This window comes from Giraffa tippelskirchi, chromosome 7 (assembly GCF_054371585.1).
Source record: "Giraffa tippelskirchi isolate mGirTip1 chromosome 7, T2T-mGirTip1v1.2.pri, whole genome shotgun sequence".
Taxonomy (NCBI): Eukaryota; Metazoa; Chordata; class Mammalia; order Artiodactyla; family Giraffidae; genus Giraffa; species Giraffa tippelskirchi.
In genome coordinates, this window is record NC_137281.1 from 53,214,272 (window position 1) to 53,227,612 (window position 13,341).

Consider the following 13,341-nt stretch of genomic DNA (forward strand, 5'->3'; position numbering starts at 1 on the left):
ATGCTGAATTTTCACAGCCATGGTGTATACAGCAGTTCTCATGGAAGCGTTTGGTTGTAGTGATGAATGGTTCATAGTCCACGTCCTTTGTTGGTAGATCCAGAATTAATCCTTGAATTTTAAGCTTGTAAGTAGGAACGTGATATAGTTCTTTAAAGGTTTAAAACCTGAAGTAACTTCTTCTTGAACATACACTCTCTACCAGGCATCTCTCTCTCTCTTTCTCTCTCTCTTTTTTTCTAAAACAAACCTGATTCATCCATACAGAAAAGCTGTTGGATTAGTGAACTCCCTCTGTGGTCTGGTCCAGAATTGGTGAGCACAGTTTCATCAAAATAAACCAAAGCATCAATTGTGTCTGATTCTTTGAGACACCATGGACTGTACCCCACCAAGATCCTCCTCCTTGCCAGGCTTTTCCAGGCAGGAATACTGGAGTGGGTAGCAGTCCCCTTCTCCAGGGGATCTTCCTGACCCAGGGATTGAACCCCAGTCTCCTGCATTGCAGGCAGATTCTTTACCACCTAAGCCATCAGGGAAGCCCAAAGCATTAATACTGGACAGATTCAGAGCCTTTAACTTATGGACACATCCCTGACCCAGAGCCAACTCTGAGCCCCAAGCACAACACACAGGTGCCCAGTGTTCCCCAAATTCCCGTGAAGCCAATGAGTTTTCGCTGTCAATGCTGACCCTGTGGCCCCGTGTTCACGTTTCTCTGAATTTTGAGGATCACCGTCCTCGTGTCCTGATGCCTGTTTTCTGTAGCACAAGCGCTGCGTCTCAGACGCCACCTGATTCAGTGTTTGCAGAACTGTTCCCATCATTGAATGAGTCATCCCACACAAACACACAACATTTGCCGTCCCTTCTCCATTGATCTTGTAAAATTATCTCAGCTTTCACTTCTATCGTGTTTGTTTATCTCTCCCTACTCACTCTCTCACCATGATTATCGTTTTTCCTTTTATTGATCCTCATGGAGTAACTGTGCTTTAAAAGCACTTCAGAACTAAGCACGAACAGGGGAAATGCCCGATGACTTTCAAGAACCTTGGGCTCTCAGATGTGGAGCCGGCATCAGAGTCCACTGGAGGGTGTGTTAAAACACTATTATGGCGCCTACCCCTACTGACTTAGCAGCTGTGGCAGAGAGCCTGAGACTCTGCATTTCTAGCAAGTTCACAGATGCTGTGACTGGCTCAGGGACCCTGCTTTCAGAACCACTGGTCTGGAAGAGTAAGCACTGAGATGACTGGGAACCCCAGCTGGTGGTACTGGGGAGAGCTGAAGCACTTTTGCTCTGGACCTTGAATTTGCCTTCATGAGAATTCATAAGGTGAAAGTCTGTGAAACAAAGTTGTTAAGTTGAAAGCCTTATTGTGTGGGAACTTCCCGGTGAGGCCTTGGAGTATACGAAGTCCTTTCTGTGGTCCTCACAGCAGCCCTAAGCGGCAGCTGTTGTTATTCTACCCATTTTTCGGAGGAGGAGACTGAGGTTACAAGTGCTCAGGTTGGCACTAGGAGAGAAATCCAAGCAGGCCGACTCCAGAGCTAGTCCCTAGATCACCGCCCAACTGGCTTCCAGGCAGTACAAGGCAGTTCCTGATCACTGATAAAAATACGCCCTGACTGGGGGGCCCTGGAATGTTGGTAGGGCAGAAGCCACTTGGACTGATCCTTGTTGCTTATTGATGGATGGATGTAATCCTTCTAAGCCTAAGAAACTGAGGTTAACTATGTACCATTCAATTTGAAGGGCTTCCCTGGTAGTTCAGCTGTGAAGAGTCTACCGGCCAATGCCATGCTGAGTTGAGAAGGAAATGGCAACCCACTCCAGTATTCTTGACTGGGAAAGCCCGTGGACATAGGAGCCTGATGGGCTACAGTGCATGAAGTCACAAAGAATCAGACACGACTTAGTGACTTAATGATAACAACAGCAACGACTTTCAATTTCAAACCCAGGAGTAAGTGGTCAATTTCTTAGAAAAGATACAACTTAAGCAAACAGACTCACAGATGACTAGAAAACCTGAATAAGGGCAATGACTCTTCAATTCCAGTATTAAATCAGTCGTGCCATGTCCCTCACAAAAAAGCGAGAAGAAGGCACACAGGACTCAGGTGGTTTTACAGGCAAGCCTACCCAGTATTCTAGAACAGAAGCATCTCTCTCATACCGGAATGGTTGCAGAGAAAACAGAAAAAGAGGAAACACCCCAGCTCCTTTGATGAGACCGGCATAACCTGGGTTTCCAAACCAGACAAGGAAGGGAGGGACAAGGAAAATTAGAGGCCAGTTTCACTTAAGGATATAGTAATAAAAGTCCTGAAAGCTCACCCCACCCCAGGCTAGTTAAGGTTCCCCGATACTTCCTCAAAATTGTGACTGTTCCAGAAAGTCCTCACTCCGTGCCCTGAACTTGACCCCAGTTCATGACCTTTAGAATCACCACCACTTCTGGAGGTGCCCAGCTTGTCCCCGGAAGAGGTCCCAAGTGTCAGAGGCAGTGGCCCCGAGCCATCTCTGTGAATCACAGGAAGTCCGAAGAGGGTGTCCACAAGGGTCCTCTTGTGAAGGCAGGTATCCGTTTTCCTGGGCACAGCTGTTCCTTTAACACACTTCAGACACCCACTCCCAGGCCAACAGACTTCAACCAGCCTTTTTGTTTTTACAAAAGTGGGTCATTTTCCAGATGTATAACAGCCACCAGAGCCTAAGGGATTCTTACATTTTGTCTTTCAAAGCATGGCAAGTGAGCGACTTGTGCGAATGAATGAACTTAAAACCTTTTTATGGGTGATGTGTGCAGACCCGTCCAACTTGGCCACTGCCTCTGAGTGGAAAGTGCCTGACTGTGATGGAAAATCTGACTGTCAGCTTGACCCACGGCAGATCCAAGAGGGAAATCGACTCTCCCTGTCGGCTCCCCAATCCTGGGTTTGATTTTGACATCCAGAGGAGACCGATGGAATCTTGACCACTGTCAAGACTTGGAAATGGCCTAATCACTTCCACTGCCAGCTCAGATATTGTTTTCCTCTCTCAACCACCTCAAAAAAAAGTCCTTAGGAATTGTTTCCAAGTCCTATTTATCAGTGGTGAACCAAAGAGGGTGGGGTGAGGAGTGGAAGTCCCCTGCTGTCCCGCCAGGCACAAGCTGTGAGGGGTACCTTGTTTGCAAAGGGTCTTAAAACTGGTAAAATTTGGTTTGCAGATGTTGGTGAAAAGCTAGTACCCCCCTCACTGGGTTAGGGGACGCTAACCCCCAGGGACCAGGGCTCCAGCTCCACCCACCCCCCAACTGGCCCTACAAAGACCATCCTGATGATGCAGTGCTGGGCTCCACAGTAGCAGAAGCCTCACCATTTGTGTTTGATGAGTGCGTGTCATTTAATCCCCTCATTGGCTCTCTGACTTAGCAACTGGACCACATAGCAACATAACAAGCTTAGCTCTGATCAGCCTTGTTTATAGATGGGGAAACTGAGGCTTAGAGGGGTAGAGACATGGAGTGCCAATGGGAGGGGCTGGGTGGGGCCTTGGTGCCAGGTCTGGCAATGCTGAAGCCCTCAGAGGTCTGTGACCCGTTTTTACAGAAAGGCATTCCAGGGATGTAGGTTCAAACCAGCAAACTTCTCCAGGGTCCTAGGGCAGTGTTCTGGCCAGCATCCCTGGGCCTTCCTACGAGACATCTTCAGTGGTTCCAAAGATGCTGGGTTAGCATTCCAGGGGGATGGAATTGTCAGTCCTGCACGAGAATTTTCTGCTAGGCTTGATTTTTTTTAAAAAATTTTATTGGAGTATAGTTGATTTGCCATGTTGTGTTAGTATCAGGTATACAGCAAAGTGATTCAGTTATACAGATATATATATATATATATATATATATATATCTATATTCATTCTTTTTCAGGTTCTTTTCCCATATAGGTTATTACAGAATATTGAATAGAGTTCCCTGTGCTATACAGTAGGTCCTTGTTGGTTATCTGTTTTATATATAATAGTGTGTGTTTGTTAATCCCAGGCTCCTAATTTATTCCTTTCCTCCACATTTCCCCTTTGGTAACCATATAAGTTTGTCTTTGAAATCTGTAAGTCTGTTTCTGTTTTGTAAATAAGTTCATTTATGTCTTTTTTTTTAACCTCTATTCTTTATAGTAAAAGACACACACATACATACTCACAGCTCTTCTAGGGAATTCCCTTAATTATCAAAGTTCATTTCAGGGCTAGAAGAATTGGCAGAAAATGAAAGTTAACAGTGTCCGTCAGCTGATGAAAGGGTAAACAAAACTTTTGATATTCAGACAATGAAATGTTATTCAGTCATAAAAGGGAATGAAGCGCTGACACAGGCTACAATGTGGATGACTTGAGAACACGATGCTGAGTGAGAGAAGCCAGTTGCAGAAGACCACTTACTGCAGGACTGTCTACTTGATAGGTCCAGAACAGGCAAATCTATAGAGACAGAAAGCGAATCAGTGATTGCCAGAGGCTGAGGGAATGAAAGGACAGGGAAATGCCTGCTGATGGGTACAGGGCTTCTTTTGGGGGTGATCCACGTGTTCTCGAATTCGATTGTAGTGTTGGTTGTGCAACTCTGCAAGTAAACTTAGGAATCGCTAAATTGTATACTTTGGATGGGTGAATTTTATAGTATGTAAATGATAACAAACGGCCAGTGCTGACCACGTGCCTGGGAGCCCTGAGAGCTGTCCACAGAGACACCCCCATTTCCTGCCCCGGGAGGCTGAGGCTAAAGCATACCTCTCAGGCATGTCCAGGTGCAGCAGGACTTAGAGCTGCAGTGCAGCCACAGTGCGACTCCCAGGCCCCAGATCCCACCTACGAAATCCAGGTGCTCTCAGTGGATCAACAGCCCGTATGAGTTTCCTGTGGCTGCTACAACACGCTGGGTGGTTTAAAGCAGCACACATTTACACTCTTGGAGCACTGGACATCCGAAGACTACAGTGAACTGGCAGGGCTGTGTTCCTAGGGGGCTCTAGGGGGAGACTGGTTTTCTTGTCTTCTTCAGTTTCCAGAGGTCACCCGCATTCCTTGGCTCGTGGCCCCGCATCTCTCTGACCTCTGCTTCCGTTGTCACGTCTCCTCTTTTCTGCCTCTCCCGCCTCTCTCTTATAAGGACCCTTGTGGTGATATCGGGTCTGTCCTGTGTGATCTAGGACGGTCTCCTCTGACAAAGTTCCTTTTGTGACATCAGGTCACAGATCCTGGGGTTCTGGGCATGAGGATGGGGACATCTTTGGGGTGCATTATCCAGCAGACCACTAGCACATAGGAGAGTCTGGAGGAAAGACAGTCGACGACACGTGGGTTTATATTCCTGTGTGGGCAGAAGCCAGCTGGGAACAAGGAAACATGACTTTTGTCTTCTGGGTTAGACAGTACGTGTAAATGGAATCATCTGCTTGGTGTGGACTTGTGAACAACTGGCGGGCATTGAACTCGCCTTAAGTTTCCTTGTTGATTTTAGATATGGAAGGCCAGCTGCGGCTCCCACAGGACAGGAGGCACTTTCCAAATTCCATAACGCCTCTCCATGTGGCACATCTGACATCCGCGTTTATTGGAGAGGAGCTGACTCAAGCCCTCCAAAGGCTGGAGCCTTACTAGTGATAACGATAACAGCAACGGTGTCAATAACAGGTACTTAAGATGTCCTTACTGTGGGTTGGGTGTGGCACTAAGGATTGTACATGCAGTAGTTCAGCCAATCCTGACAACTCAGTGAAGCAGGTTGTCTTTTTCATCTCTAGTTTACAGGTGAGGAAACTGTGCCTTTAAGAAGTTAGGACCCCCCCAGAGGGCAACATGCCAGAGTCAGAATTCTGACCCCCGCTTTTTGCTTTTTTTTTTTTTTTTAAACATTTATTTATTTGGCTGCTTTGGGTTTTAGGTGCAGTGCACAGAGTCTTTTAATTGCAGCCTCTGAACTCTTAGTTGCAGGATGTGGGATCTAGTTCCCTGACCGGGGACCCCTGCATTGGAGTGTGTGATCTTAGTCACCAGACTACCAGGGAAGTCCTCTGACCCAGCTTTTTACTTTTGAGATTCAGGGCTTTTTAAAATGACTCTCTCACATTGTCTTGCTGTGTGATATCTAACTTTCTTCCCAGACCCTAATCACACAGTGGGAAAAAGCCCATTCTGCTTGTGTGTGTGTATGTGTGTGTGCATGCATGCACACATGCCTGTGTGTCTATATTTGTGTCTGTGTGTATGGAAAACATTTTCTATGACAACATTTGCATCTTTGATTTTTCTACTCAATATAGCATATGCCTATTTCCATATTGGGCAGGTCCTCATGTTTATAATTTTAGTCATGCCATTATACATAAAAGAAAATGTACATTTGACCTAGGCTCTTGTCGTTAGACACAGGTTGGGTCTAAACTTCCATGGAGTTGCAAAGAGTCAGACACGACTGAGTGACTGAACTGAAAACTTCTTTGGTTTTGTCTTGCTTTATTTCTGAATTGTTTTCTTAAATTCCCAGAGGCATTTATTCTAGGATTGTACTGGTGATTTTGCCCCTCTCCCCAGCAAACAAAGTAACCAACAAGGTAATTATTTTTAGTTTTGCCATTGTCTTGTCAGCATTATTTGTGGGAACAAAAAAGAGGAACTTCAGTGTCTCTCTGATTTGCATTTCTTAACGCATCACTGAGGCTGAGTCTTTTCTGCACATGCTCATTGACTCTTTGGGCTTGTCTGCTCTTGTCTTTGAACCCTGGGGAGAAGGTAGACTCATACAGAGGGGTGGCAGACTGGGAAGGAGGTGGGCTTGTGTTGAGGGGAAGACTCAGGGAGACTTCTGAAGGCTGGCGGGGCCAGGCAGGAGATGCCCGGATACTCGGGGACACAACCCTAGTTATAATTACAGGACCCGTTGCTTTAGGGGGGGTCATGAATGGAAGGACTGATCCTACGTTTCTGATTTAGGGTTTCCTGATGACTTTCTGATCCTATATTATGGATGAACTGTCAGAAAAGACAGAAATAGCAAGATCTCCTCCTGGCTCATATGTCAGCAGTAAAAGTGGAGAAGGGAACTGTGACCACCCTCCACTGCGGTCACACATTCAATTCTGGCTGCCCAGCCCAGCACCCTCCCCAGTGCACTCAGCCCAGATGCCCACTCTCAGGTGGCCTCCTGCAGTTCTGACTCGGTTCCAGGCTCCCCCCAACCCTCTGGTGTCCACGGCTGGGCAGGGCCACTCTGTGGTCCTCGGCACCTTGAAGTCCTGAGCTGTAAAGGCTTTGTGGGGGTGGCCCCCATCTTGGCCATCGCCTCTCGGGCACTTGCCGGAAACTTTAGGGCAGTGACCTTGGCCCTGCCTCGTCCTGTTTCCTGTCCACGTGGTGAAAAGCAGTATCCACTCTTGTCCCTCCTTGCTCTTTTTTTGTGAGTATTTATACCTTTCAGAAAACTTATTCCTTCACTGCTGTTTCAGGGTAGTTTTCATGAGAAATGGACTGGGATGGAGGCCTGTCTAACCGCAGGTCCACAAAATGTCCCCTCCCTTTTCTGCCCCCAGACTTCTTTCCTTCCTCCCTCCTTCCCTCCTTTCCTTCTTAAAGTTAAAAAGTAACTTAGTTCAAAACTTGAAACACTATGGAAAGTGTAAGCTTTTAAACATTCAAATTTCCGCCTTCTCTTTACCCCCTGAATTCTGTTTAGAGGTGACTGATGTCGTTCTGGACTACTCTCTCAGCTTATGCAACTTGTATATATATTTATTTATATTTATTACACATTATATGTTACATGTGTAAAAACGTTCTGTTTGCTCAAAGATCTGTTGAAGGAATGATGAACAAGGATAATCTCACCTCTGTGGGCATACGCACATGTAAGAAACCGGGGCCTCACTGAGAAGGTGGCATCTGGGTAGAGACTGGAGGTGGTGAGAACACCGTGTTTTAAATCTAAAACTCCATCTGTGTCAGGGGTGTGGATCTGCTTCCCCTTTCTGGCTGCCCGGGCTTTCACGGCTTGCAGGGACTTAGCTGGCCTCTCTCTGATGGGCGTCCAGGCGGCTTCCAGAGACACACACCCTCGCCAGCTCTGGCTGTTGCCAGTCTTTGTCACGCTTGTCCAAGCTCTGTGGTTCTAATTCTAGTCTACAAATGAGGGTGAGCATCTTCTCACGTTCCCACCACTTGTGCTTCCTCCCCTGGGAGGGGCCTGAGCCTCGTCATGCCAAGCAGAGCAGGGGATGAGGCTCAGTAGGGTGGGTGGACCAGGCATTCGGCCACGTGGCTTTAGGCAAATCACTCAGCTTCTCTGGGCCAGAGGCTTCGTTCATAAAATGTAGATATAATCATGCCTCATGGGGTTATGGTAAAGAATAAGGGAATTCATTTACAGAAAGCCTTTAGAATATTACGTGGCACATGGCAGACATTTGATAAATATTAGCTATGTTCCATCCTCTGCCCATTTCTCTTGCATGCGTGCATGCTAAGTCGCTTCAGTCGTGTTTGACTCTTTGCAACCCCATAGGCTGTAGTCCTTCAGGCTCCTCTGTCCATGGGATCCTTCAGGCAAGAACACTGGAGTGGGTAGCCATGCCCTCCTCCAGGGGATTTCCCAACCCAGGGATTGCACCTAAGTCTCTTGCATTGCAGATGGGTTCTTTACCCACTGAGCCACCTAGGAAGCTTTTATTTTTTAGAGCATTTTTAGAAGAAATGAAGTAGCCATCATGGTCAACAAAAGAGTCTGAAATGCAGTACTTGGATGCAATCTCAAAAACGACAGAATGATCTCTGTTCGTTTCCAAGGCAAACCATTCAATATCATGGTAATCCAAGTCTATGCCCCACCAGTAACGCTGAAGAAGCTGAAGTTGAACGGCTCTATGAAGACCTACAAGACCTTTTAGAACTAACACCCAAAAAAAGATGTCCTTTTCAGTATAGGGGACTGGAATGCAAAAGTAGGAAGTCAAGAAACACCTGGCATAACAGGAAAATTTGGCCTTGGAGTACAGAATGAAGCAGGGCAAAGGCTAAGAGAGTTTTGCCACGAGAACGCGCTGGTCATAGCAAACACCCTCTTCCAGCAACACAAGAGAAGACTCTACACATGGACATCACCAGATGGTCAACACCGAAATCAGATTGATTATATTCTTTGCAGCCAAAGATGGGGAAGCTCTATACAGTCAGCAAAAACAAGACCGGGAGCTGACTGTGGCTCAGATCATGAACTGCTTATTGCCAAATTCAGACGTAAATTGAAGAAAGTAGGGAAAACCACTAGACCATTCAGGTATGACCTAAATCAAACCCCTTATGATTATACAGTGTAAGTGAGAAATAGACTTAAGGGACTAGATCTGATAGACAGAGTGCCTGATGAACTATGGATGGAGGTTTGTGACATTGTACAGGAGACAGGGATCAAGACCATCCCCATGGAAAAGAAATGCAAAAAAGTAAAATGGCTGTCTGAGGAGGCCTTACAAATAGCTGGTAAAAGAAGAGAAGCGAAAAGCAAAGGAGAAAAGGAAAGATATTCACATTTGAATGCAGAGTTTCAAAGAATAGCAAGGAGAGATAAGAAAGCCTTCCTCAGCGATCAGTGAAAAGAAATAGAGGAAAACAACAGAATGGGAAAGACTAGAGATCTCTTCAAGAAAATTAAAGATACCAAGGGAACATTTCATGCAAAGATGGGCTCGATAAAGGACAGAAATGGTATGGACGTAACAGAAGCAGAAGATATTAAGAAGAGGTGGCAAGAATACACAGAAGAACTGTACAAAAAAGATCTTCACGACCCAGATAATCACAATGGTGTGATCACTCAGCTAGAGCCAGACATCCTGGAATGTGAAGTCAAGTGGGCCTTAGAAAGCATCACTACGAACAAAGGTAGTGGAGGTGATGAATTCCAGTTGAGCTATTTCAAATCCTGAAAGATGATGCTGTGAAAGTGCTAAGAGCCTCTTGATGAAAGTGAAAGAGGAGAGTGAGAAAGTTGGCTTAAAGCTCAACCTTCAGAAAACTAAGATCATGGCATCTGGTCCCATCACTTCATGGCAAATAGATGGGGAAACAGTGGAAACAGTGTCAGACTTTATTTTTTGGGGCTCCAAAATCACTGCTGATGGTGATTGCAGCCATGAAATTAAAAGACGCTTACTCCTTGGAAGGAAGGTTATGACCAACCTCGATAGCATATTTAAAAGCAGAGACATTACTTTGCCAACAAAAGTCCATCTAGTCAAGGCTATGGTTTTTCCAGTGGTCATGTATGGATGTGAGAGTTGGACAGTGAAGAAAGCTGAGTGCCGAAGAATTGATGCTTTTGAACTGTGGTGTTGGAGAAGACTCTTGAGAGTCCCTTGGACTGCAAGGAGATCCAACCAGTCCATCCTAAAGGAGATCAGTCCTGGGTGTTCATTGGAAGGACTGATGTTGAAGTTGAAACTCCAATACTTTGGCCACCTCATGTGAAGAGTTGACTCATTGGAAAAGACCCTAGTGCTGGGAAGGATTGAGGGCAGGAGGAGAGGGGGACGACAGAGGATGAGATGGTTGGATGGCATCACCGACTCGATGGACATGGGTTTGGGTAAACTCCGGGAGTTGATGATGGACAGGGAGGCCTGGTGTGCTGTGATTCATGGGGTCGCAAAGAGTCGGACATGACTGAGCGACTGAACTGAACTGAACTAATATATTGTATGCTTTAATCCCTTGTTATATTTGTTAACTCAACTGTACTCATTGAGTGACTGCTGTATACCAGGAACTGTTGAGTGGCAGTCCCTCATAGCATGGTGGAGAGAGACGCAGAAGATATTGAGGGAGTTACAAGCAGGGGTGCCAAAGCCAGCTTGGGAAAGGAGTTAGGAGAGGTGACACGCAAGCTGAGTCTAATAGAATAAGCCAGAGTGAGCAAGGGAAAAGGCAGGGCTGGTGGGAGAAGATGACAGCACCTGCAGAAACATAAAGCCAAGGATCAGCGTGTGGGTACACAACACCACATCACAAAGGACATTTTGGACCACCCTGCAGGGAAGGCTGAAGCTGCAGGGTTGGCTTAAGAACCAGGTGGCTTGGAGCCTGCAGTGGGAGGGCGTCTGGGAGTCTTTCTGGAAGGAACTGAGGCATCCCTTTGTGCAGCCCACAGTCGGCAGGCCTGCGAAGCCTCCCCAGTCAGGCCTGCCTTGCCCCCTTCCCCACATGGTCTCTGCGGGCCGTGTACGCGTGGGCCCCTCCCCGCTAGCCCTCAGGTGGGCATTTAACCCACCTGCTCATCCTTCGTGGCTCCGCTCAACAGCAGTCCTCCCATAGAAGTTCCCCTTGACTCCCTGGGTAGGTGAGCTTCCTGTCTGCTTACACAGCTAGACCCACATTTCCTCACTGATGGCACGGACCTCAACTTGTCATGGTCACAGCCTGACTTCTCAGATAGCCTCTGTCTCCCTCCCTGGGTTGTCAGCTCCAGAGAGTGCTGATGGTCTCTGGTTTTGCTCCCACTTGTCGACCCAACACCTAGCACTGTTCAGCACCTAGGAGGTGCTTCAGAAATACCTGCCGAATGAGGGGGTGAACGAACGAACAGACCAGAGAGAGAAGCAGGAAGCCTCTTCTGCTTGGTGCCAGGGTTCCCGAGCCCCTGTGAATCCTCATGCATCTGTCAGGTGCCCCCATCCCTTGTCTCGGCGGCACCTCCCTTCATGGGCTATCTCATGTTTCTCAGCATTGCGCTCTTGCAGCGTGGCCCAGAGGACCGCTGATGTTTTGTCAGGGCTCTTTCCATCATCTGAAGGGTTCCCTTCCAGCATCTTGCCTGACAGTTGTTCGCATCACCACCTGCCAACAGCCCTACTGGTTGCACTTTTTTCTGCGCCCTTAATATTCACGTAGATGCCCAGCTCTTATTGAAGCCCCAGGGCTCAGACCCTGCCCGTCCTCCGTCAAGGGCTCTGCATGTTCTTCTGTGGCAGAGTGCATCTCATTCAGGTCACATGTTCTGTTTAGTGTAGTCCTTTGCTGTGGCAGAGAAAATGCAAGCAGACTTCCTAATCGAAGTCCTGTTTCCAGAAAGGACTTTGTGATTTCTCCTTTAAACTTGCCGTGAATTCTGGAGGCAGCAGTGGTGGGGAAGAGACTGGAATGAGTGAGCTTTGGAGGCACAGAGTCCATGAGTTCAAGTGCAAACGGCCTCTTGTTGAGCCAGTGACTCTAGGCAGGTGCTTGCAGCTTTGGAGCCTTGGTGGTCTTCCCCTCTGTCCACAGGCGATGACAGAACCGCCTGCAGAGGCTTAAGTGATGGGCCCGCAGGGTCAGTGCCGTTTTTGTTAATTTCTCTTCTCCCCTTTCTCAGACGGCATGGCCTACGATGGGGTTTCTTCCTCTGCTCAAAGGCACTCTTTCCTCCCTCCTGCCACGTGCCCTGCTGCTCTCTCATTGACACTAGGATCTTCATGGCAATTCTGTTCATGTCAACCAGCAGGCAAACTCAAGAGGCCCTACTTCTGAGTGGTGGGATGACTGGCCCCGTCACGTGTGTCCTCAGGGGTAGTCAGAGTCAGCTCTTCTGCCTGCGTCATGGTCACAATGATCCTGAGTTGGTCCTCCTTCTCCAGCACACTAGTGCTCTGGTGGTTTCCCTACCCTCTGCCTCTTTCTCCATCCTCTCCTGCTTCTCCACACGGGAGGAAAGTGGGTCAATGCTGAGCCCCCAGAGTCTAAGCAAGACGTCTTACTACTGGCCTGGCTTCCCACCAGCAGCTCCTAGCATCACTTGGTGGTGAGACGGAAATGTCTGACCGCAGGTGAACAGAGCAGCCACGTGTGCCAGGTGTGGACTCGGGTGCCAAAGCCACGGCTGTATGTGAGATGGTTGCTGTCATCACCCAGCTCACGTTCTCGTGGGAAAACCCGAGGAAGCAGCTCAACATGCCAGCGCACCAGGATGTGGGGATGTCTTCACCAGGAGTGAGTGAGGAGCCCACTGGGATTAGGAGATGAGAGAGGGTCTTCCAAGTGGAAGAGCATCAAATCTGAGACCTGAAGGACCTATAGAGTGTAGTCAGGCAAAGGGGACAAGGGAGAATGTTCTGGACAAGTAGGAACGGCATTTTATTGAGAATATTTGTAGGAAATAGGTAACAGTGACCTCTGACATCATCAGTCAACTTCATCTATGCTTTCTTTATCCAACATTTAGTGACTGCTATGAGCCCTCACCACGTACATAGAAGCGGGTCACTCTGTGCCTTGTTCTCCATGTATATTGATGAATAAGATGCTCACAGTTGAGGGAAGAAAGCAACCTG

General features: G+C 47.6%; 1 protein-coding gene across 1 annotated transcript in view; it reads left to right on the forward strand.

Moving 5' to 3' along the window:
- The window catches only part of CDYL2 (chromodomain Y like 2), a 166,578-nt gene that overhangs the window by 112,726 nt on the left and 40,511 nt on the right, over positions 1-13,341 (forward strand). The gene's annotated exons all lie outside the window — the stretch shown is intronic.